Here is a 23586-nt window from a genome sequence, read left to right as displayed (position 1 = left end):
AGATGAATGAAATTTCTAAACAACTCATAACAATACATATCAATATATTTCAATATCAATAATTTCAATGTAATGCAAAACATTGCAATACTTTGTAAAACCACAAATGCACAAGACTTCATCAGCGTTAACACGACCTCACTCGTAGATCAGACTACATCTGAACTAATGAATTATAATTGCATAACAAATGCGTAACTACGATATTTTGCATATGTTATTAGTAATGTTTGATACTTTGCACATTCCGCATTAGTCACCAGGCTCAACGGTGGGCTCGGCCACGCCACGAGTCGTGACCGCACGGCTTTCAGAACTCACTAATGCCACCGCAAACTCCTCGTATGGATTGAGAATGTGCACTGCCATGGGGCCGCCACCCGTCCTCCTATGCTCCGCGCGGTTTAAACTTTTTCTGTAAATGCTAATTTAACATTGCATGGCATAAGCTACCTTTCCTGACAATAAACATTGAAGACTGATTTAAATGTTCCATTATTACGTAACCTCGTATTGCATATGAATACATTTTAATATTCTAATTATACACAGTAAGTATACAATTTGAGGATATAACGAGCATGGTGGATAGAGGTGTACCGATGGATGTGGTGTATTTAGATTTTGAAAAGGCATTCGATAAGGTGCCACACAAAAGGTTACTGCAGAAGATAAAGGTACGTGGAGTCAGAGGAAATGTATTAGCATGGATTGAGAATTGGCTGGCTAACAGAAAGCAGAGAGTCAGGATAAATGGGTCCTTTTCGGGTTGGAAATCGGTGGTTCGTGGTATGCCACAGGGATCGGTGCTGGGACCACAACTGTTTACAATATACATAGATGACCTGGAAGAGGGGACAGAGTGTAGTGTAACAAAATTTTCAGATGACACAAAGATTAGTGGGAAAGCGGGCTGTATAGAGGACACAGAGAGGCTGCAAAGAGATTTAGATAGGTTAAGTGAATGGGTTAAGGTTTGGCAGAAGGAATACAATGTCGGAAAGTGTGAGGTCATTCACCTTGGGAAAAAAAACAGTAAAAGGGAATATTATTTGAATGGGGAGAAATTACAACATGCTGCGGTGCAGAGGGACCTGGGGGTCCTTGTGCATGAATCCCAAAAAGAGATGAGGGGGTTACCTTATGATGATAGATTGAGTAGACTGGGTCTTTACTCGTTGGAGTTCAGAAGGATGAGGGGTGATCTTATAGAAACATTTAAAATAATGAAAGGGATAGACAAGATAGAGGCAGAGAGGTTGTTTCCACTGGTCGGGAGACTAGAACTAGGGGGCACAGCCTCAAAATACGGGGGAGACAATTTAAAACCGAGTTGAGAAAGAATTTCTTCTCCCAGAGGGTTGTGAATCTGTGGAATTCTCTGCCCAAGGAAGCAGTTGAGGCTAGCTCATTGAATGTATTCAAGTCACAGATAGATAGATTTTTAACCAATAAGGGAATTAAAGGTTACGGGGAGCGGGCGGGTAAGTGGAGCTGAGTCCACGGCCAGATCAGCCATGATCTTGTTGAATGGCGGAGTAGGCTCGAGGGGCTAAATGGCCTACTCCTGTTCCTAATTCTTATGTTCTTATGTTCTTATACCATACATATATACGTATAATTTTAAATAGGACTTTTAAATAGCTTTTAAATATTACAATTTTTAAAAATATTAATATTTTTAAATATTACAATGCAGCTTACTATGGTGGCTGCATATGAATAATTTTTAATACTATAACATGCAACTTAGTATTAGGTAATGTAATTTTTTTTCATTTAATGTAGTTTTTAAACTTCACATTCTAAATAATTAAAATTGAGGAATTTGTTTGCAATTAATAAACAAGAATAAATAATACATAATAATTTATAAACATGAGTTTTATATATGTTTTAAATACATAGTAGAATCAAACTTACTCTGGCAACTGCCAGGAGGCTGTTCCACCTCTTGCAGCACTGGTCCGATATCCGCACCTCATGGGATGCCGATGTCACCACATCGGCAATCTCCTGCCAGATCCGCCTGTAAGCACGGGGTGGAGGTTTCCCAAGGCCACCCAGTGTCAAGTTCTCCCACCTTGTTGATACAACATGGACTAGTGCCTCATTAGCCTCCTCACTGAAGGCTTTGGCCCTTCTTCTTTCACTTTAATTTGGATTTTGATTCGACATGGCCATTGCTGAAACGTCTGTAATGATAACTGATAACAATCTACCGATGAACTCCTCTCGCCTCTCTCTCCCGCTCTCACCGACCCTCCCTTTCCTTCTGAGCATGTGCGATGACCCATGAACTTTCCAAAGGCAGCAAAAAAAATTGATCCAAAAAAACACCCCACACATGCGCACAATATCGTTGCTGGGGAAATTTATTTTTTGGACTTCCGTTTCATTTCCTCTTTTTTTGGGCGATTGTGAGATTGCTGAGAAATCAGATCGCCCATTTGACATCGCAGGGGTAAGGCCGAGTGGAAAATCGCAAAAAAAAATGGGCCTTATGCCGGCAATCAGCATGGGCGATACATCACACATCACTGGAATAAGGCCCATTTTTTGGTGCCTTAGCCACCTAGTGGAAAGTCTAGCCCAAGGAGTAATGGCACAGGACAGCAGGTAGGTGATTGGTTGGTGAGTATTAAGCTTTTTTTCTCTTTAACCTCGGACAATGGTTTAAAGTAGGTGCGGGAAATTATAAAGTACTGTATTGAATTTATAGCTTAACTAAGTTAATCTAATTAATATAACTAAATAATCATTAAATAAAGACTAACTAATTAAATAAAATAAGGCTGGACTAAGATGTGGCAGAGCAGGCTGTGTGGACTGCAGTATGTGGGAGTTTGGACAGCGAAACTGTCCCGAGCAATTGCGTCTGCAGGAGATTTCTCCATCTCTAATCTGGCTCAGAGTCATTGAGCTGGAGACACTCCAACACATAAGGGAGGGGGAAGAATTTCTGGACAGTATTATCCAGAATACAGTCACACCCCAGAGGAAAGCACAGGTTCAGGAAAGGGAGGATGTGACTGTTAGGGAGCAGGGATTTAGGAGCGGTTGAGAAGAAAGTCCCGCTGACACTGGTCCTGTCCAACAGGTACGATGTACTTGCTATCAGTGAGGACAAGGAGAAAGATTAGGGAGGACAGCTACAATGCAGACCAAGGCACCGTGGCTCAAAAGGCTACCCAAGAGGGGAAAGAGCAGAATAGAAATATGGTAGTGATAGGGGTCTCTATAATGAGGGATAGATAGCTTACTTTGCTGCCAAGAACAAGAATCCCAAAGAATTTGTTGCCTACCCGGTGCCAGGATAAGGGATATCTCATGATGGCTGGAGAGGATCTTGGAAAGGGAGGGGGTAAATCCAGTTGTTGTGGTCCATGTTGGAACAAACGACATAAGTTGGAACAGGGAGGAGGTCCTGCTGAAAGAGTATCAGGAGTTAGGCTCTAAATTAAAAAGCAGGATCTCAAGGGTAATAATCTCTGGATTATTGCCTGAGCCACGTGCAAATTGTATAGAACAGAGAAACATAGAAACATAGAAAATAGGTGCAGGAGTAGGCCATTCAGCCCTTCGAGCCTGCACCACCATTCATTAAGATCATGGCTGATCATTCCCTCAGTACACCTTTCCTGCTTTCTCTCCATACCCCTTGATCCCCTTAGCCGTAAGGGCCATATCTAACTCCCTCTTGAATATATCCAATGAACTGGCATCAACAACTCTCTGCGGCAGGGAACTTCACAGGTTAACAACTCTCTGAGTGAAGAAGTTGCTCCTCATCTCAGTCCTAAATGGCCTAATCCTTATCTTAAGACTGTGTCCCCTATTTCTGGACTTCCCCAACATCAGGAACATTCTACCCGCATCAAACCTGTCCCATCCCGTCAGAATTTTATATGTTTCTATGAGATCCCCTCTCACCCTTCTAAACTCCAATGTATAAAGGCCCAGTTTATCCAGTCTCTCATCATATGTCAGTCCAGCCATCCCAGGAATCAGTTTGGTGAACCTTCGCTGCACTCCCTCAATAGCAAGAACGTCTTTCCTCAGATTAGGGGACCAAAACTGAACACAATATTCCAGGTGAGGCCTCACCAAGACCCTGTACAACTGCAGTAAAACCTCCCTGCTCCTATACTCAAATCCCCTAGCTATGAAGTCCAGCATACCATTTGCCTTCTTCACCGCCTGCTGTACCTGCATGCCAACTTTCAATGACTGATGAACCATGACACCCAGGTCTCGCTGGAGCTCCCCTTTACCTAATCTGCCGCCATTCAGATAATATTCTGTCTTCGCGTTTTTGCCCCCAAAGTGGATAACCTCACATTTATTCACATTATACTGCATCAGCCATGCATTTGCCCACTCACCTAACCTGTCCAAGTCACCCTGCAACCTCTTAGCGTCTCCCTCACAGCTCATACCGCCACCCAGCTTAGTGTCATCTGCAAACTTGAAGATATTACACTCAATTCCTTCATCTAAATCATTGATGTATATTGTGAAGAGCTGGGATCCCAGCACTGAGCCCTGCAGCACTCCACTAGTCACTGCCTGCCATTCTGAAAAGGACCCGTTTATCCCGACTCTCTGCTTCCTGTCTGCCAACCAGTTCTCTATCCACGTCAGTACATTACCCCCAATACCATGTGCTTTGCTTTTGCACACCAATCTCTTGTGTGGGACCTTGTCAAAAGCCTTTTGAAAGTCCAAATACACCACATCCACTGGTTCTCCCTTGTCCACTCTACTAGTTACATCCTCAAAAAATTCCAGAAGATTTGTCAAGCATGATTTCCCCTCCATAAATCCATGCTGACATGGACCGATCCTGTCACTGCTTTCCAAATGTGCTGCTATTTCATCCTTAATAATTGATTCCAACATTTTTCCCACCACTGATGTCAGGTTAACCGGTCTATAGTTACCCGCTTTCTCTTTCTCCCTCCCTTTTTAAAAAGTGGTGTTACATTAGCTACCCTCCAGTCCATAGGAACTGATCCAGAGTCGATACACTGTTGGAAAATGATCACCAACGCATCCACTATTTCTAGGGCCACTTCCTTAAGTACTCTGGGATGCAGACTATCAGGCCCCAGGGATTTATCCGCCTTCAAGCCCATCAATTTCCCGAACACAATTTCCTGCCTAATAAGGATATCCTTCTGTTCCTCCTTCTCACTAGACCCTCGGTCCCCTAGTACATCCAGAAGATTATTTGTGCCTTCCTTCATGAAGACAGAACCAAAGTATTTGTTCAATTGGTCTGCCATTTCTTTGATCCCCATTATAAATTCACCTGAATCCGACTGCAAGGGACCTACGTTTGCCTTCACTAATCTTTTTCTCTTCACATATCTATAGAAGCTTTTACAGTCAGTTTTTATGTTCCCGGCAAGCTTCTTCTCGTATTTTATTTTCCCCCTCTTAATTAAACCCTTTGTCCTCCTCTGCTGAATTCTAAATTTGTCCCAGTCCTCAGGTTTGCTGCTTTTTCTGGCCAATTTATATGCCTCTTCCTTGGATTTAACACTATCCTTAATTTCCCTTGTTAGCCACAGTTGAGCCACCTTCCCTGTTTTATTTTTGCTCCAGACAGGGATGTACAATTGTTGAAGTTCATCCATGTGAACTTTAAATGTTTGCCATTGCCTATTCACCATCAACCCTTTAAATATCATTTGCCAGTCTATTCTAGCCAATTCACGCCTCAAACCATCGAAGTTACCTTTCCTTAAGTTCAGGACCCTAGTTTCTGAATTGAGTGTCACTCTCCATCTTAATAAAGAATTCTACCATGTTATGGTCACTCTTCCCCAAGGGGCCTCATACAATAAGATTGCTAATTAGTCCTTTCTCATTACACATCACCCAGTCTAGGATGGCCAGTTCCCTAGTTGGTTCCTCGACATATTGGTCTAGAAAACCATCCCTAACACACTCCAGAAAATCCTCCTCCACCACATTGCTACCAGTTTGGTTAGCCCAATCAATATGTAAATTAAAGTCACCCATGATAACTGCTGTACCTTTATTGCATGCATCCCTAATTTCTTGTTTGATGCTGTCCCCAACCTCACTACTATTGTTTGATGGTCTGTACATAACTCCTACTAGCGTTTTCTGCCCTTTAGTATTCCGTAGCTCCACCCATACCGATTCCACATCATCCAAGCTAATGTCCTTTCTTACTATTGCATTAATTTCCTCTTTGACCAGCAATGCCACCCTGCCTCCTTTTCCTTTCTGTCTATCCTTCCTGAATGTTGAATACCCCTGGATGTTGAGTTCCCAGCCTTGGTCACCCTGGATTCATGTCTCCGTGATGCCAATTACATCATACCCATTAACTGCTATCTGCACAGTTAATTCGTCCACCTTATTTCAAATACTCCTCGCATTGAGGCACAGAGCCTTCTGGATTGTCTTTCTAACACACTTTGCCCCTTTAGAATTTTGCTGTAATGTGGCCCTTTTTGCTTTTTGCCTTGGGTTTCTCTGTCCTACACTTTTACTTTTCTTCTTTCTATCTTTTGCTTCTGCCCCCATTCTACTTCCCTCTGTCTCCCTGCATAGGTTCCCATCCCCCTGCCATACTAGTTTAACTCCTCCCCAACAGCACTAGCAAACACTCACCCAAGGACATTGGTTCCGGTCCTGAACAGGTGCAGACCGTTCGGTTTGTACTGGTCCCACCTCCCCCAGAACCGGTTCTAATGTCCCAGGAATTTGAATCCCTCCCTTCTGCACCACTCCTCAAGCCATGTATTCATCTGAGCTATCCTGCGATTCCTACTCTGACTAGCACGTGGCACTGGTAGCAATCCTGAGATTACTACTTTTGAGGTCCTACTTTTTAATTTAGCTCCTAGCTCCCTCAATTCGTCTTGTAGGACCTCATCCCGTTTTTTTACCTATATCGTTGGTACCAATATGCACCATGACAACTGGCTGTTCACCCTCCCTTTTCAGAATGCCCTGCACCCGCTCCGAGACATCCTTGACCCTTGCACCAGGGAGGCAACATACCATCCTGGAGTCTCGGTTGCGGCCGCAAAAAAGTCTATCTATTCCCCTTACAATTGAATCCCCTATCATTATAGCTCTCCCACTCTTTTTCCTGCCCTCCTGTGCAGCAGACCTACCCACGGTGCCATGAACTTGGCTGCTGCTGCCCTCCCCTGATGAGTCATCCTCCCCAACAGTACCCAACAGAAGCAAACTGTTCCAGAGAATTAACACGTGACTAACAGGCTGGTATGGGAAAGAGGGGTTCCTTTCATGGGACACTGGCACCAGTTCTGCGACAGGAAGGATCTGTACTGATGGGACCGGCTCCACCTGAACTGGGATGGAACTCGTGTCCCAGCAGTAAAGATAAATAGGGAGGTGGCTATGGCTTTAAACTAGTAAGATGGGGGGCGGGATCTACAAGAAATGTAACCAGCCTGAATATATACCAAACAGGAAAAGAGCATAGGAAAGAATAAAGTAAGGCAGGACATTGATGTCAAGGGAATAAATAGTTATTGAACAGGAATCCAAAAAGATGGTTCAACATGAAGTGAGAGGAAATCCTATTAAAAATGAGTTAAACTGTCTGTACAGCAATGTATACAGTATCCATAACAAAACAGAGAGGCTGGAAGCACTCGTGCGTTGCAAGGACCCAGACATAGTAGGGATTACTGAGACATGGCTACATAAAAATCAGGACTGGGAATTAAACATTGTAGGGTATAATATATTTTTAAAAGATAGAAGGAAAAAGGGAAGGCGAAGTAGCTGCACTTATTAGGAATAACAAAATGGTAGTAGAAAAAAGTGACGCAGCTATCAGCACTCCCAACAGCTTTGCATCCCTTAACTCCGCCCACCCCTAGCATGGAGTTAAAATGGGCCCAAAGATACTGTTTTTAAAACCCAAAATATGGTAATGAGAAAAGGCAACTGAGAGACACCCACAGCTTAATTTTGTGCCTGTATATTCTTTACATACTAAAAGTATAATACATGACCATTACCATCAATGCTATTGCTATTTTTATTACCCTATTTAGTGACAGAAATGAGTGTTGCATAAACTTTTTTTATTCCCTTCATATAATCCATGTTAAAAGGCTCAAATAATCCTTTGATGTTTTTCCTTTTGGCATACTTAATTTGATTCTAAAGGGACTCCATTATAGATAGTAGGTAACTTCCTAAATTTGACTAGGTGAATCCTATATATAGTAGCTCAAATAAGGAACCTGGGCATTGCTTATTGCTTACTATTTTGTACAAGGCTCCAATGTGCAACTGCAATGTGCAACTGAAGAGTGATGATGATCCTGGCATGAAGAGCATGAGCGATCCTTTTAATCTGTGTTTAAGCAAGGAGTAAAATAAGTAACATTCTATTAGAACAGGTGTACTCCATGGACTTGAGCAGTAGTCAGGAAGGGAGCCAGTTGTAAGGTCTCAAAGAACTCAGTGTATTTCCTGTATGTCTTATTATATTTCTCTTCTTCTTAGGCGATCCCTCGTATCGAGGATGACTTGCTTCCACGCCAAAAAGAGATGAGTTCACAGGTGTTTCAATGAAGGACCTAATACTCCAAATCCCAAACTACACGTTGAAGGGTGGAAGATGCCTGTGTGTGGATCTTTTTAACGTGAGGTGGCCATGGCACACCAGCCACCACACGGACCCACAGCAAGGCCTTGACCTGCGAGGAACCATCTGTCTAATTATAATTGCATCAGTGACATACATTATTAACATCCTTGGAGACATCAATATTGTACTTGCCTTGCAGCCCATCAGTATCATATAAATAACAATCCCCCCCAGCCAAGCCAAAGACTCGTTCTGAGGCAGAGACAAAAAGGCTTTGTAAATGGTGACCCTTTTGATGCTAGACCCACCTTCTTTCATATGGTCATAGCAAGAAACAAATTAACTATTGATATCTAGGTCAGATATCCAGGCATAAGCTTCTGGTGTTACAGCGTGGCTATCTTCTAGGCTGCCTGCAAATTTCCTCTGAGGGCAATGCTCAATGATGTGCTCCAGGGTCTGATTAGGAGCTCCATGATGGGGATGCTTTAATCTTCCATCTATGGAGAAGGTTGGAGCATCTACCATGACCAGTTCTGAGGCAGTTGATTGTTCTCCACTGTTTGCAAGGAAGGTTTGATCCTTCAGGTTGTACTGTGGGGTCCTCCTTAAAGACTCCATTCTGTAAGTCACAGTTCTTCCAAGCATTTTGCCATCGGTCATCAAGGCTGAGGGGAGATCGCTGAAGGGCTTCAGAGACCGTTCCAAAATGGCCTTCTAGATTTGCGACGGGTTGATGGTAGACCCACCAGATATGATATATTAGGAGATCAGTTTGTGGCCAGGATAGGAATACAATTTTGCAGACATTTGTCAACCTGACTAAAGAAATTGTTTATGGAAAAGCATCCAACACTGACTAACTACTATTCTGATGATGCTAGACACCGTGAGGACTGAAATTCTTGTTTGCAGTAATTTTGTGAAAAGGTAACTGATTTGCTAGACATTTCCAGCATTTTCTGTAAAACGTGGTGCAATCCCACTTTTCATTTGTTTTGTTGCTAAAATTGCTTTACAGAAACTTTAACCACCATGTCCCCATTGCATAAGGAAATTCACATCATATAGACACATGAGGGTTTAAGAATCTATGCTGGTGATAAGCTGGTTACAATGAATGGAATTGTATGGTGAACAACTACAATTGTTTTCCCCTTACTTTTCTTCCCTTTTCTACTATCTTTTGCATGCATTTATGAGAAGGTTGTCAGCTCCCGTATCCTATTGTACAGGTCAGCTGTATTCTTCATACCTGGTTTGCATTCTTAATAGGGATCAATTGACACAACATCTCATTTTGCCTCCATTTCATGATGTACCTTGTAGAAGCTATTGGGCAATCAGCGTGTGACTGCTATATTGTGCATTCCACTCCAGTCCTTGGGTTCCATGAGGATCTAAAAAGCACAAATACTGTAAATTTGAAAAGACAGAACATGCTGGAAATATATAGCAAGTCAGTCAGTGTCTGAATCAGAAAGAGGGAGTAATGTTTGAGCCTCCATCAGAACATGGAGGATCTCACCTGAAATGTTAAGCTATCTGGGCCTGAAAACCTGTGATCATTGGGGTGCAAATGGGGTGCACAGCAGCAGAGCTTGGAGTGGGACTGGTTACGTTTGAGTCTCCGCCCTATTTGTGTCCCTCCAGGAAGGACTGTTCCTGCACCTGCCACCTTTGAAATCTGGCATCACAGAAGGAGGCGGGACTGGGACGATGATGACACCTGCACGAATGCACTAACCATATTGTATGCCTGCATGGTTCAAATGTGACGAGTGAAGCCAGTGATTTCCAAGCTGTATTGCTGATGTGGCACCATGCTGTGGGTTCAATGCCTGGTGTGTGAGAGTACAGGCGTTTCTTTCTTTTCAGTCAACCCTACTTTGGCACGCTTCCTCAGTCCAGAGAACTTCTTTCTCATTACAATTAGGTTCTTCATCTAACTTTCAAACCCCCCATTGCCCAATCTGCAACACTGCTGCCAGCAGTGGTGATTGGAAAATATATCCTTGTGTATACAATGTTTATTCTGGCATAAAATTGCTCTTAAATCCAATGACTGCTGGGATGAATTTTAGAACCAGTTTCCAATACTTTTATTTGGTTGGTTCATTAGATTTACATGGTAGATTTTGGCATCTTTACTGGGTCTACCCTGAGTAGAGTTCCAAGTGTAAATGGAACTAGTGTGCTATATGTAGTCAGGAACTAAAGTGTTTGCACATTTGAAAAATAGCAATAATTATACCCATGGAGCTTGAGTATAATCAGGCCAGTTTCACTCAAACAGCTCATATAGAATGCCAAATGAAAAATTACAGGATCTATTAATATATCTTTGTTCTCCAGCACAATTTTATATATAAATCCTAGGCCAATATTGTCCTGCAGTTCTGTTTACATTATTTAATTTTGAGGTAAGTAGCATTTTCCATGGGCCAAAAGAAAAGCAAGGATTGTGTCTTTTCACTTCACGTAATTGTCTCTTTGTTTGTCTCCCAATCTTTAATTCTTTCTGTTTACATCATTGTATTCCTGTTAAACTTCAACTTTCTCCCTCACTGTTGTTTTCTGTCTTCTCTATATGATTCGGAGATCGTTTCTCTTGTTGTGTCTGTGTTATTGCATTGGTTTGTCTCTGAGACTTAATTTTTATCTGGTTCTTTCTATAAATCTGCCCTTCCATTTGTTTCCTTCCTCTCTGTTCTGCATGTGTCCCATCCTCTGACCTTCTCTCTTATTTGGGGCATTTCTACCTTTTGAACTTGCTGTGCTTTTTTTAAGGGGCAGGTTGCACTTTAGCAGCAGTTCGTATACATGGAAGCCCAAGAGAAATCACAACAACTTATTTGCGCATTACTGAGGAGCAAAGAAAGCACATTAAGGGGCAATAAAGTAGAAGGCAAGTAAGCCATGACTGTGTTCGAGGGGTAAAAAAAATATATTGGGCACAGATCGTGCATGTGCAGAGATACAGAAAACATCAAAACCCAAAGACCAGCTCAAAGATTAATGCACTGGAAACAGAGCAGAAGATAAGCCTGAGGCCACTGAGAGAGGAGAGGCCTGTGTGGGATGATATTGTTGCGGGCAGTATTAAAAGGATGTCAAGGCCATAGAGAAAGTGCAGAAGAGATTTAATAAGATGATACCGGGGATGAGTGGCTTTAGTTATGAGGAAATAATTTTTTCATTAGAACAAAGAAAGTTAAGAGAAGATCAGATAGAGGCTTTCAAGACTGTGGGGTTTTGATAGATAAATAGGCAAAAACTATTTCCACTAGTCAATCAGACAGTAACTAGGAGGCATGAATTTCCGATCATCACCAACAGAATGAAGGATGAGGTTAGAAGAAATTTTGTTTATACAGAGAATTATTAGAAAATGGAACCTCTTACCAGAAACAGTGATGGAAGCAGAATCCATAACATGTTTTAAAAAGGAAATGGAAAAATATTTGAAGAACAATTTAAAAGGCTCTGAGGAAAAGGGGGAGGGGTGAGATGGGACTAGCATGGACACAAAGGGCCAAATGGCCTTTCTGTACTGTAAAATTCTATGACTAAGGTAAGTGTTATGTCTGTAATGCACTTATGAATGACTCCACGAGGCAATGTGTTGTACTCAAACTATAGTGACCTTGGTCCTTTATTTGTAATTCCAGAGTGAGGCACAAACATGGTGGGCAGTCTTTTATACTGGGCCCTGCACACCTATGCAGATGCCCCTCAGGTCTTCCACCACAGTGCCCTCTGGTGGACAGCCTCTGCCACAGGGGCACGAACCCCCCCGTCTCCACCAGTTGCACCCTCTAGTGGTGCCAGCATAGCATATACACAAGTGTAAACCTTATTGATAGTACATCAGGTAACAAGTCTCCATCTTATGCAACTATACAGTGACTACACAGAGAGTATAACTATAGTCTGCATATATAACAGTAAGAATGTTTTCCATCTCCGTTTCTGGGCTTTACACAGGTCTGTGCTCATATTAATGGCCATATAGGTTGCTAGGTGCTTAGCAATTAAAACGTTAGCCCATTTCTCGTCTGTTTTTCTTTCTTTTCTACAGCATCGGGAACCGACATGCATATGTAAAGAAGGACCCCGCGTGGCTGTCCTTGCCGCCTGCTGAGGCATAGGTTAAAATTCAGAATAGTGAGTTCCTAGCTGCTTTCTGGTGCGTAAGTAACTGGGGCAATATTATTTGCCCACTCACTCACTTCCGCTGGGCAGTTAGGGTCAACATTTCTTCCGATGGTACAAAATGTGGGCAAAAACTGTAGCCTACAAAATACAGCTAGACAGAAAATCAAGGCAAGAATGAATTGGGCGCAAAACATGCCTAAAGTCTGCTTGCTCAATTTTCTGATCCCCGTGCAACCTCTCTGTCCTTGTACAACTGGCACAGCAGATAAGAAAATCCACGTTATAGGCAGTGGGAGCATTTTCAGTGTAAGCCCAGTGCTGGTTCAATTATTCTGTGCGAAGTTAATGTGAAGAGCGCACAAACACCTCCCCCATCTCTCCTTTTTATTCTTGGTGAGTTTAAAGCTTTGTGTTGTAACTGATATAGTAAAATGATTTGAGTTACTCCTGGCACTGCCCATAGGGCAAAGGTGATTCCTCAGATACCATCAATTTTGACTTTTACAACAGTTTGGGTTTCATATACTGTAAAGCAAGGCATTTGTGGAATTCTGCTTCTATATAATCCTGTTCAGTCCTGCATGTAAGTTTTGGAAAAAAAACGAATTGAAAGTCATCTAGAATTACATTGTATGAAATGTATCTTTACAGCAACTGTTAAAAGGGGGCTTTGAAAGGGGTTCTCCTTATTTGAAGTTGGATGTGGCTGTTTCTTTGTTCTTGATATCGGATCTAAACATACTGTAAAAGGTTCACACTGAGCAACTGTTTGGGGTGTAGGAATGCCATGCTGAAAATATGCCTGTCAAACCACATTGCCCACATTATAGTCAGCGATTAAAAAAAAAACCAAAGTATTTGGGAAAAATATATTTGCAATCCACATGGGCTGACTTGCAAAAAATTTAAAATGATCTTCATGAAGACAGTCCCTGAATGTTCAGCCAGTGACTACACAGCACAGAGTGATATTGAGTCTTACATATTAGGAAGGCCCTGACTTTGATTCCTGGGCTGTACAGACCGGCTAAGACACGATGGGCCGAATGGCCTCCCTTTGTGCAGTAAACAACAACAACAACTTGTATTTATATAGCACCTTTAACATAGTAAAATGCCCCAAGGCGCTTCACAGGAGTATTATAAGACAAAAAAATGTAACACCGAGCTAAATATGGAGAAATTAGGGCAAATGACCAGAAGCTTGGTCAAAGAGGTAGGTTTAAAAGAGCGTCTTAAAGGAAGAAAGAGAGGTAGAGAGGTGGAGAGGTTTAGAGCTGAGGGCCTTGGCAGCTGAAGGCATGGCCGCCAATATCTGTGCGATTAAAATCAGGGATATTCAAGAGGGCAGAATTAGAGGAGAGCAGAGGTGGTTGTAAGGCTGGAGGAGATAATAGATATAGGGAGGAGCGAGACCATGGAGGAATTTGACAACAAGGATGAAAGTTTTTAAATTGTGACATTGCTTCACCGGGAGCCAGTGTAGGTCAATGAGCACAGTGGTGATGGGTGAACGGGACTTGGTGCGAGTTAAGACACGGGCAGCCGAGCTTTGGATGAACTCAAGTTTACGTAGGGTCGAACGTGGGAGGCCAGCCAGGAGTGCGTTGGAATAGTCTCATCGCCGAGAGTATGCAGAAATCAAGCGCAGGCAGCGGAAAGAGTGTGCGGCAAACCTATCCCACCCACCCTTTCTCCTCAACGACTATCTGTCCCGCCTGTGACAGGGACTGTGGTTCTCCTATTGGACTGTACAGCCACCTAAGGACTCATTTTTAGAGTGGAAGCAAGTCTTCCTCGATTCCAAGGGAGTGCCTATGATGATGATGGAATAGTCAAATCTCGAGGTAACAAAGGCATGGACAAGGGTTTCAGCAGCGGTTGAGCTGAGACCAGGAGGGAGATGGGCGATGTTACGGAGGTGGAAATGGGCAGACCTAGTTATGCTGCGGATATGTGGTCGGATGCACATTTCAGAGTCAAATATGACACCAAGGTTGCGAACTGTGTGGTTCAGACAAATGTTAGGAAGAGGGATGGAGTCAATAGCTACGGAATGGAGTTTGAGATGATTGATTAGTTTCAGAAATTAATTTCTAAATTAATTTAAATTGCTGTTTTACTGCAAACTAGATCACTTGAATTGCACTATTGGGTCAGGTTCATTAAATACGATGGGAGGCAGTCATGTGATATTTTGGTGAGTGTTGTGAACAGATACACTAGCATCACAAAGTAGTAGCGCAGAGATCGATGTCTGCCATTCTCCTCACAAGGATTCTACTAGGCCATCTGGGAAAATCAGCGAGTGCACAAGGGTCGAAGCATTCCCCCACAGGAAAGCAGCAAATCAATCGACACACAACTCTAGCAACCAATTACACAGCGGAGAACCAGAGAACAGGTTGCCCGTTCAGCCTCTGAGCAAGACAAATGGTGCACAGTGCAAGTGGGAGGGGAAATGTAAAAATAACCTCAAAAAAAGGAGGAAGAGAATTGAAAAAGAAGATTTGCTAAATAAAAGATAAATATCCTGTCTGACCTTGTTGCACTGTTGTGTCACAATAGCAGATATGGATTGGCTGTACTGTGATTAGCGACACAGTGCAGTGCAGTGACTGGCTTTGCAATTCGTTGCCTGTAAATAATCAAAGCAGGTTTGTGAAAAATGTTGCCATTGCCTGAAGCTGTTGACAGCTGAGGTGCAATCAGGGCTGCAGTACTGTTACTTTTTTATACAATCCACAAAACAAAGACAAATCCACAAACATTTAGATGTCTGCAACCCAGAACTTAATCTGTGGCAGGCTTTAGCCTGATATTTTATTAGTTTGAGCAACATTTTCAATTTATGTCTCTTATTACATCCAGAATTGGCAAGAAGGAGTCACATTGACCTCAGCTTGTAAAAAGAACCCGACAGCAGCTGGCCAATGTTCACTCGAAGTTTATTAACTTCACTGTAGCCACAGGTCATTTTGTTTAGGTGGGTCATACACCAGACTGTTAGTGGTTCAGGAAATGTTTTAACTTGTAGAATTCGGAGTTCATCGAGGTCAAGTAACGAATGTAATCAGGGTATCATTTAACATAAACCAAATTGTGTTTTAACAGATATTTGCATTTGCATGTACACTGTAAGGTAAAGAATCACAAAACTTGGAAAGGATCGCTGGATACCAATGTTTCAATGAAGAGTTGATCTTATGTTAAGAAAAGAGGATTGTAGGCCACATGCACTGCAAAGTTTGCTTTGACACTTTAAAGTAAAATCAGGGAAAACCCAAAGATGTTTTATAAATACATTTAAAGCAAGAAGATAACTAGAGAAAGAGTGGGGCCTATTAGAGACCATAAAGGAAATCTGTGTGTGGAGATGGATGACGTGGGATTGGTTCTTAATGAATACTTTGCATCTGTTTTCACAAATGAGAGGGGCAATGCAGACTTTGCAATGAGGGAGAAGGAATGTGAAATATTAGACGAGCTAAACATAGTGAGAGAAAGTATTAAGGGGCTTAGCAGCTTTGAAAGTGGATAAACTCCCAGGCCCAGATGAAATGTATCCCAAGCTGTTAAGAGAAGCAAAAGAGGAAATAGCAGAGGCTCTGACCATCATTTCCCAATCATTTCTGGCTGCCGGTGTGGTGCCAGAGGACTAGAGGACTGCTAATGTTATACCTTTGTTTAAAAAGGGAGAAAGGGATAGACCGAGTAATTACAGGCCAGTCAGCCTAACCTTAGTGATGGGAAAATTATTGGAAAAAATCCTGAGGGGCAGCATAAATCTTCATTTGGAAAGACATGGATTAATTAAGGACAGTCAGCATGGATTTGTTAAGGGAAGGTCATGTCTGACTAACTTGATTACATTTTTTGAGGAGGTAACCAGGAGGGCCAATGAGGGCAGTGGGTATGATGTAGTGTATATGGATTTTAGCAAGGCTTTTGATAAGGTTCTACATGGCAGCTTGGTCACGAAAGTAAAAGCCCATGGGATCCAAGGCAAAGTGGCAAATTGGATCCAAAGTTGTCTCAGAGGCAGGAAGCAAAGGGTAATGGCTGATGGGTGTTTTTGTTACTGGAAGGCTGTATCTGGTGGGGTTCCGCAGGGCTCAGTACTGGGTCCTGTCCGGTGGGGTTCCGCAGGGCTAACAGCTGGGTCCCTTGTTTTTTGTGGTATATATCAATGACTTGGACTTGAATGTTGGGGGTATGATAAAGAAGTTTGCAGATGACACTAAAATAGGCTGTGTTGTTGATAATGAAGAAGTTGCAGACTGCAGGAAGATATCAATGCACTGGTCAGGTGGGCAAAACAGTGGCAAATGGAATTCAATCCGGATAAGTGTGAGGTAATGCATTTAGGGAGGTCTAACAAAGCAAGGGAATACACATTAAATGGTAGGACACTGAAAAGTGTGGAGGAACAAAGGGACCTTGGAATACAGGTCCACAGATCCCTGAAGCTAGCAGGCCAGGTAGATAAGGTGGTTAAGAAGGCACATGGAATATTTGCCTTTATTATTTGAGGCATGGAATACAAGAGCAAGGAGGTTATGCTTGAAGCGGAGGCGCTCAGGTCAAGACCTCCCTGTAAATGGACGACGTCGCCGTCTTTTGCTCGGATCCGCAGTTGGTCCACCGATTGCTCACAATCTGCAACCAGTTTGAACTGGCCTCGGGGGTGAAGGTAAATCGCAGCAAAAGTGAGGCCATGTTCTTTGGCAGCTGGGCCGACCGATCCTTTATTCCCTTCACCGTGAAGTCAGATTACCTGTTAGGAATATGGTTCGGAGCGGATGGGGCGTGCACCAAAAACTGGAAGGAGCATATCGCTAAAGCCAAACAGAAACTGGGATGGTGGAAGTTGCGCTCCCACTCCATTGCAGGAAAGAACCTGGTCATCAGGAGTGAGGTGCTCTCGGTGTCGTACGTGGCGCAAGTCTGGCCCATACCCCGCTCCTGTGCTGTGGCAGTCACCCGAGCCATCTTCCATTTCGTCTGGAGATCGAAAATGGACTGTGTCCGCAGAGACAGGATGTACAAATCTCTGGACAAGAGGGGAAAGGACATTCCAAACATGGCCCTCATCCTGATGGCGACCATTGTGTGCGACTGCATCAAGCTGTGCATAGACCCTTTGCATGCAAACACCAAGTGTCAGTACATGCTAAGATTCTATCAGTCCCCAGTGTTGCAAAGGATGGGTCTGGCCAGGATACCGCGGAACGTTCAAACCAGTTGGACCATGCCTCAGCACCTGTCCTTCGTGGAAAAGTTTTTCAAGAAAAACACCTTTGACCACAAGGCCATAAAGCAGCAGTTGGCACATAGAAACATAGAAAATAGGTGCAGTAGTAGGCCGTCAGCCCTTCGAGCCTGCATCACCATTCAACAAAATCATGGCTGATCATTCCCTCCATACCCCTGTACTGCTTTCTCTCCATACCCCTTGATCCCTTTAGCCATAAGGGCCATATCTAACTCCCTCTTGAATATATCCAATGAACTTGCATCAACAACTCTCTGCGGCAGGGAATTCCACAGGTTAACAACTCTCTGAGTGAAGAAGTTTCTCCTCATCTCAGTCCTAAATGGCCTACCACTTATCATAAGACTGTGTCCCTGGTTTTGGACTTCCCCAACATCGGGAACCTTCTTCCCGCATCTAACCTGTCCAGTCCCGTCAGAATCTTATATGTTGCTATGAGATCCCCTCTCATCCTTCGAAACTCCAGTGTATAAAGGCCCAGTTGATCCAGTCTCTCCTCATATATCAGACCAGCCATCCCGGGAATCAGTCTGGTGAACCTTCGTTGCACTCCTCAATAGCAAGAACGCCCTTCCTCAGATTAGGAGACCAAAACTGAACAGGGCCTCACCAAGGCCCTGTACAACTGCAGTAAGGCCTTCCTGCTTCTATACTCAAATCCCCTTGCTATGAAGGCCAACATACCATTTGCCTTCTTTACCGCCTGCTGTACCTGCATGCCAACCTTCAATGACTGATGAACCATGACACCCAGGTCTCGTTGCACCTCACTTTTTCCTAATCTGCTGCCATTCAGATAATATTCTGCCTTCATGTTTTTGCCCCCAAAGTGGATAACCTCACATTTATCCACATTATACTGCATCTGCCTTGCATTTGCCCACTCACCTAACCTGTCCAAGTCACCCTGCAGCCTCTTAGCGTCCTCCTCACAGCTCACACCGCCACCCAGTTTAGTGTCATCTGCAAACTTGGAGATATTACACTCAATTCCTTCATCTAAATCATTAATGTATATTATAAAGAGCTGGGGTCCCAGCACTGAGCCCTGCGGCACTCCACTAGTCATTGTTTGCCATTCTGAAAAGGACCCGTTTATCCCGACTCTCTGCTTCCTGTCTGCCAACCAGTTCTCTATCCACGTCAGTACATTACCCCCAATACCATGTGCTTTAATTTTGCACACCAATCTCTTGTGTGGGACCTTGCCAAAAGTCTTTTGAAAGTCCAAATACACCATATCCACTGGTTCTCCCTTGTCCACTCTACTAGTTACATCCTCAAAAAATTCCAGAAGAATTGTCAAGCATGATTTCCCTTTCATAAATCCATCCTGACTTGGACCGATCCTACACTGCTTTCCAAATCCTTAATAACTAATTACAACATTTTCCCCACTACTGATGTCAGGCTAACCGGTTTATAATTATCCGTTTTCTCTCTCCCTCCCTTTTTAAAAAGTGATGTTACATTAGCTATCCTCCATTCCATCAGAACTTTTCCAGAGTCGATAGACAGTTGGAAAATGATCATCAATGCATCCACTATTTCTAGGGCCACTTCCTTAAGTACTCTGGGATGCAGAGTATCAGGCCCCAGGGATTTATCGGCCTTCAATCCAATCGATTTCCCGCCTAATAAGGATATCCTTCAGTTCCTCCTTCTCACTAGACCCTTGGTCCCCTAGTACTTCCGGAAGATTATTTGTGTCTTCCTACGTGAAGACAGAACCAAAGTATTTGTTCAATTGGTCTGCCATTTCTTTGTTCCCCATTATAAATTCACCTGAATCCGACTGCAAGGGATCTACGTTTGTCTTCACTAATCTTTTTCTCTTTACATATCTATAGAAGCTTTTGCAGTCAGTTTTTATATTCCCGGCAAGATTCCTCTCGTACTCTATTTTCCACCTCTTAATTAAACCCTTTGTCCTCTGCTGAATTCCAAATTTGTCCCAGTCCTCAGGTTTGCTGCTTTCTCAGGCCAATTTATATGCCTCTTCCTTGGATTTAACACTATCCTTAATTTCCCTTGTTAGCCACGGTTGAGCCATCTTCCCCGTTTTATTTTTACTCCAGACAGGGATGTACAATTGCTGAAGTTCATCCATGTGATCTTTAAATGTTTGCCATTGCCTATCCACCGTCAACCCTTTAACTATCATTTGCCAGTCTATTCTAGCCAATTCACGACTCATACTAGCGAAGTTACCTTTCCTTAAGTTCAGGACCCTAGTTTCTGAATTAAATGTGTCACTTTCCATCTTAATAAAGAATTCTACCATATTATGGTCACTCTTCCCCAAGGAGCCTCGCACAACAAGATTGTTAATTAGTCCCTTCTCATTACACATCACCCAGTCGAAGATGGCCAGCTCTCTAATTGGTTCCTCGACATATTGGTCGAGAAAACCATTTCTAATATACTCCAGGAAATCCTCCTCCACCGCATTGCTACCAGTTTGGTTAGCCCAATCAATATGTAGATTAAAGTCACCCATGATAACTGTTGTACCTTTATTGCACGCATCCCTTATTTGTTGTTTGATGCTGTCCCCAACCTCACTACTACTGTTTGGTGGTCTGTACACAACTCTCACTAGCGTTTTCTGCCCTTTGGTATTCCGTAGCTCCACCCATACAGATTCCACATCATCCAAGCTAATGTCCTTCCTTAATATTGCATTAATTTCCTCTTTAACCAACAATGCCACCCCGCCTCCTTTTCCTTTCTGTCTATCCTTCCTAAATGTTGAATACCCCTGGATGTTGAGTTCCCAGCCTTGGTCATCCTGGAGCCATGTCTCCGTGATGCCAATGACATCATACCCGTTAACTGCTATCTGCGCAGTTAATTCATCCACCTTATTCCGAATACTCCTCGCATTGAGGCACAGAGCCTTCAGGCTTGTCTTTCTAACACACTTTGCCCCTTTAGAATTTTGCTGTAATGTGGCCCTTTTTGCTTTTTGCCTTGGGTTTCTCTGCCCTACACTTTTACTTTTCTTCTTTCTATCTTTTGCTTCTGCACACCGCACCAGACATCATCTGCTGCTGGAGAGCCATCAACTCAGTGAAAGATGCACCTTGGTCTTCCTGAAACTTGCTGGTCTTCCAGAGCAAGGAGATGTCCACGGCCGAGTGTTGCAGACTGGCACAATCCAAGGACCAAGAGTATGTGCTGAGGGATGCACTAAAGATTGGTGCAGTCGCCGCAAAGGCACGATGGGGAAGAGCCACAGTTTAAGGCTGTTGTGCATGGAGAAACAGTCAGACTGAACACTGTGAGCGCAAGGTAAAGTGTGACCTTAGTGTTTTATTGCAGGTCTCCAGAGTGCCTCTCCGACCTGTGAAGCCTCCTTAAATAACTGTGCTCCCAAGGGATTATGGGATCCCTTGGGACTCCAGGTGATGAGCTCCCTGGTGGCTGTACAGAGTACAAGTTTACATACATAACAACACTCCCCCCTTCCCTGCTGCCCCTCCCCCCCAAAGTCAATAGTGTAAATATTTACAATGTGAGTCGATCTGGGGCCCTTCTTACCCTGATTGATCATCGTGGTGTGAAAGCTGGTGTTTTTGAATCATTTATTGGGCCCTCGCTGGACTGCTGTGCAGTTGGCCTTGTTGGGCTGCCTGGTATGTTGGGCCCCGCTGGGCTGCTGCGGTTGCCACTGGTGTGTATGTTGGGAGATCAAAAAAGGTAGGGTCCAAGGTGGGTTGCTCAGGATAGTCCGTGACTCTGAGTTTGATTTGGTTCAAGTGTTTCCGGTGAATGAGTCCATTTGAAAGTTTGACCCGAAACACCCTGCTCCCTTCTTTAGCCTCCACAGTGCCTGGAAGCCAGTTGGGACCTTTTCCATAATTTAATACAAATACAGGATGATTGATTTCAATCTCGCGTGACACATTTGCGCTATCCTGGTATGCACTTTGTTGTAGCCGCCTGCTCTCTACCTGTTCATGTAGATCAGGGTGAACTAACGTGAGCCTTGTCTTAAGAGGCCTTTTCATGAGCAGTTCAGCAGGTGGGATCCCAGTGAGTGAGTGGGGTCTCGTGCGGTAGCTAAGCAGGACTCGGGATAGGCAGTGAGCCTTCAGTTACCCTCTTCAAGCCTTGCTTGATGGTTTGCACTGCTCTCTCTGCCTGACCATTGGACGCTGGTTTAAATGGGGCAGATGTGACATGTTTGATCCCGCTATGGGTCATGAATTCTTTGAACGCAGCACTGGTAAAACATGGCCTGTTGTCGCTCACCAGGACAGCGGCTAGGCCGTGTGTGGCAAACATGGCCTGCAGGCTTTCAGTAGTGGCAGCGGACGTGCTAGCCGACATTATCTCACATTCAATCTACTTGGAGTACGCGTCTACAACCACAAGGAACATTTTTCCTAAGAACAGGCCTGCATAGTCGACATGTACCCTAGACCACGGTTTGGAGGGCCAAGACTATAAACTTAGCGGCGCCTCCCTGGGTACATTACTTAACTGCGAGCATGTATTACATCTGTGAACGCAGGACTCTAAGTCCGCATCGATACCGGGCCACCACACGTGGGATCTGGCTATCGCTTTCATTATTACGATGCCTGGGTGGGTACTGTGGAGGTCATTGATGAAGGTGTCTCTGCTCTTCTTGGGGACCAGTACTCGATTGCCCCACAGAAGGCAGTCTGCCTGTATAGAATTTCATCTTTGCGCCACTGGAACGGCTTTATCTCTTCCTGCATTTCCACTGGGACACTGGACCAGCTCCCGTGAAGCACATAGCTTTTGACTAGAGATAATAAGGGATCCTGGCTTGTCCAGATTTTTATCTGCCGGGCAGTGACGGGTGATTGCTCACTCTCAAATGCTTCCATAACCATGGCTAGATCTGCGGGCTGCGCCATTTCCACCCCCGTGGTGGGCAATGGCAGCTTACTGAGAGCATCGGCACAGTTTTCTGTGCCTGGCCTGTGGCGGATGGCGTAGTTGTATGTGGACAACGTGAGCACCCATCTCTGGATGTGGGCCAATGCATTGGTATTTATCCCTTTACTCTCAGAGAACAGGGATATAAGTGGCTTATGGTCAGTTTCCAATTCGAATTTTAGCCCAAACAGGTATTGATGCATTTTCTTTACCCCACAGACACACGCTAATGCTTCTTTCTCAATCTTGCTGTAGGCACTCTCAGCCTTAGACAAACTCCTGGATGCAGTTTCCCGAAATCATTAGCTTGTTGCAATACACACCCGACGCCATATGACGACGCATCACATGCTAGTACCAAACGCTTATCTGGATCATACAACACAAGCAATATGTTTGAGCATAACAATTTTCTCGCTTTTACAAAGGCATTTTCTTGGCTTTTGTCCCAAACCCATTCGTCCCCTTTTCGTAGTAAGATAGGTAGTGGTTCTAACAATGTGCTGAGACCCGGTAGGAAGTTACCAAAGTAGTTCAGGAGTCCCAGAAACGACCGCAGCTCCGTCACGTTCTGTGGCCTCAGTGCATTCTCGATTGCCTCCGTCTTCACGTTGGTGGGCCT

This window comes from Pristiophorus japonicus, chromosome 11 (genome assembly GCF_044704955.1).
Source record: "Pristiophorus japonicus isolate sPriJap1 chromosome 11, sPriJap1.hap1, whole genome shotgun sequence".
NCBI classification, from domain to species: Eukaryota; Metazoa; Chordata; class Chondrichthyes; family Pristiophoridae; genus Pristiophorus; species Pristiophorus japonicus.
This window is presented reverse-complemented; position numbering follows the sequence as displayed.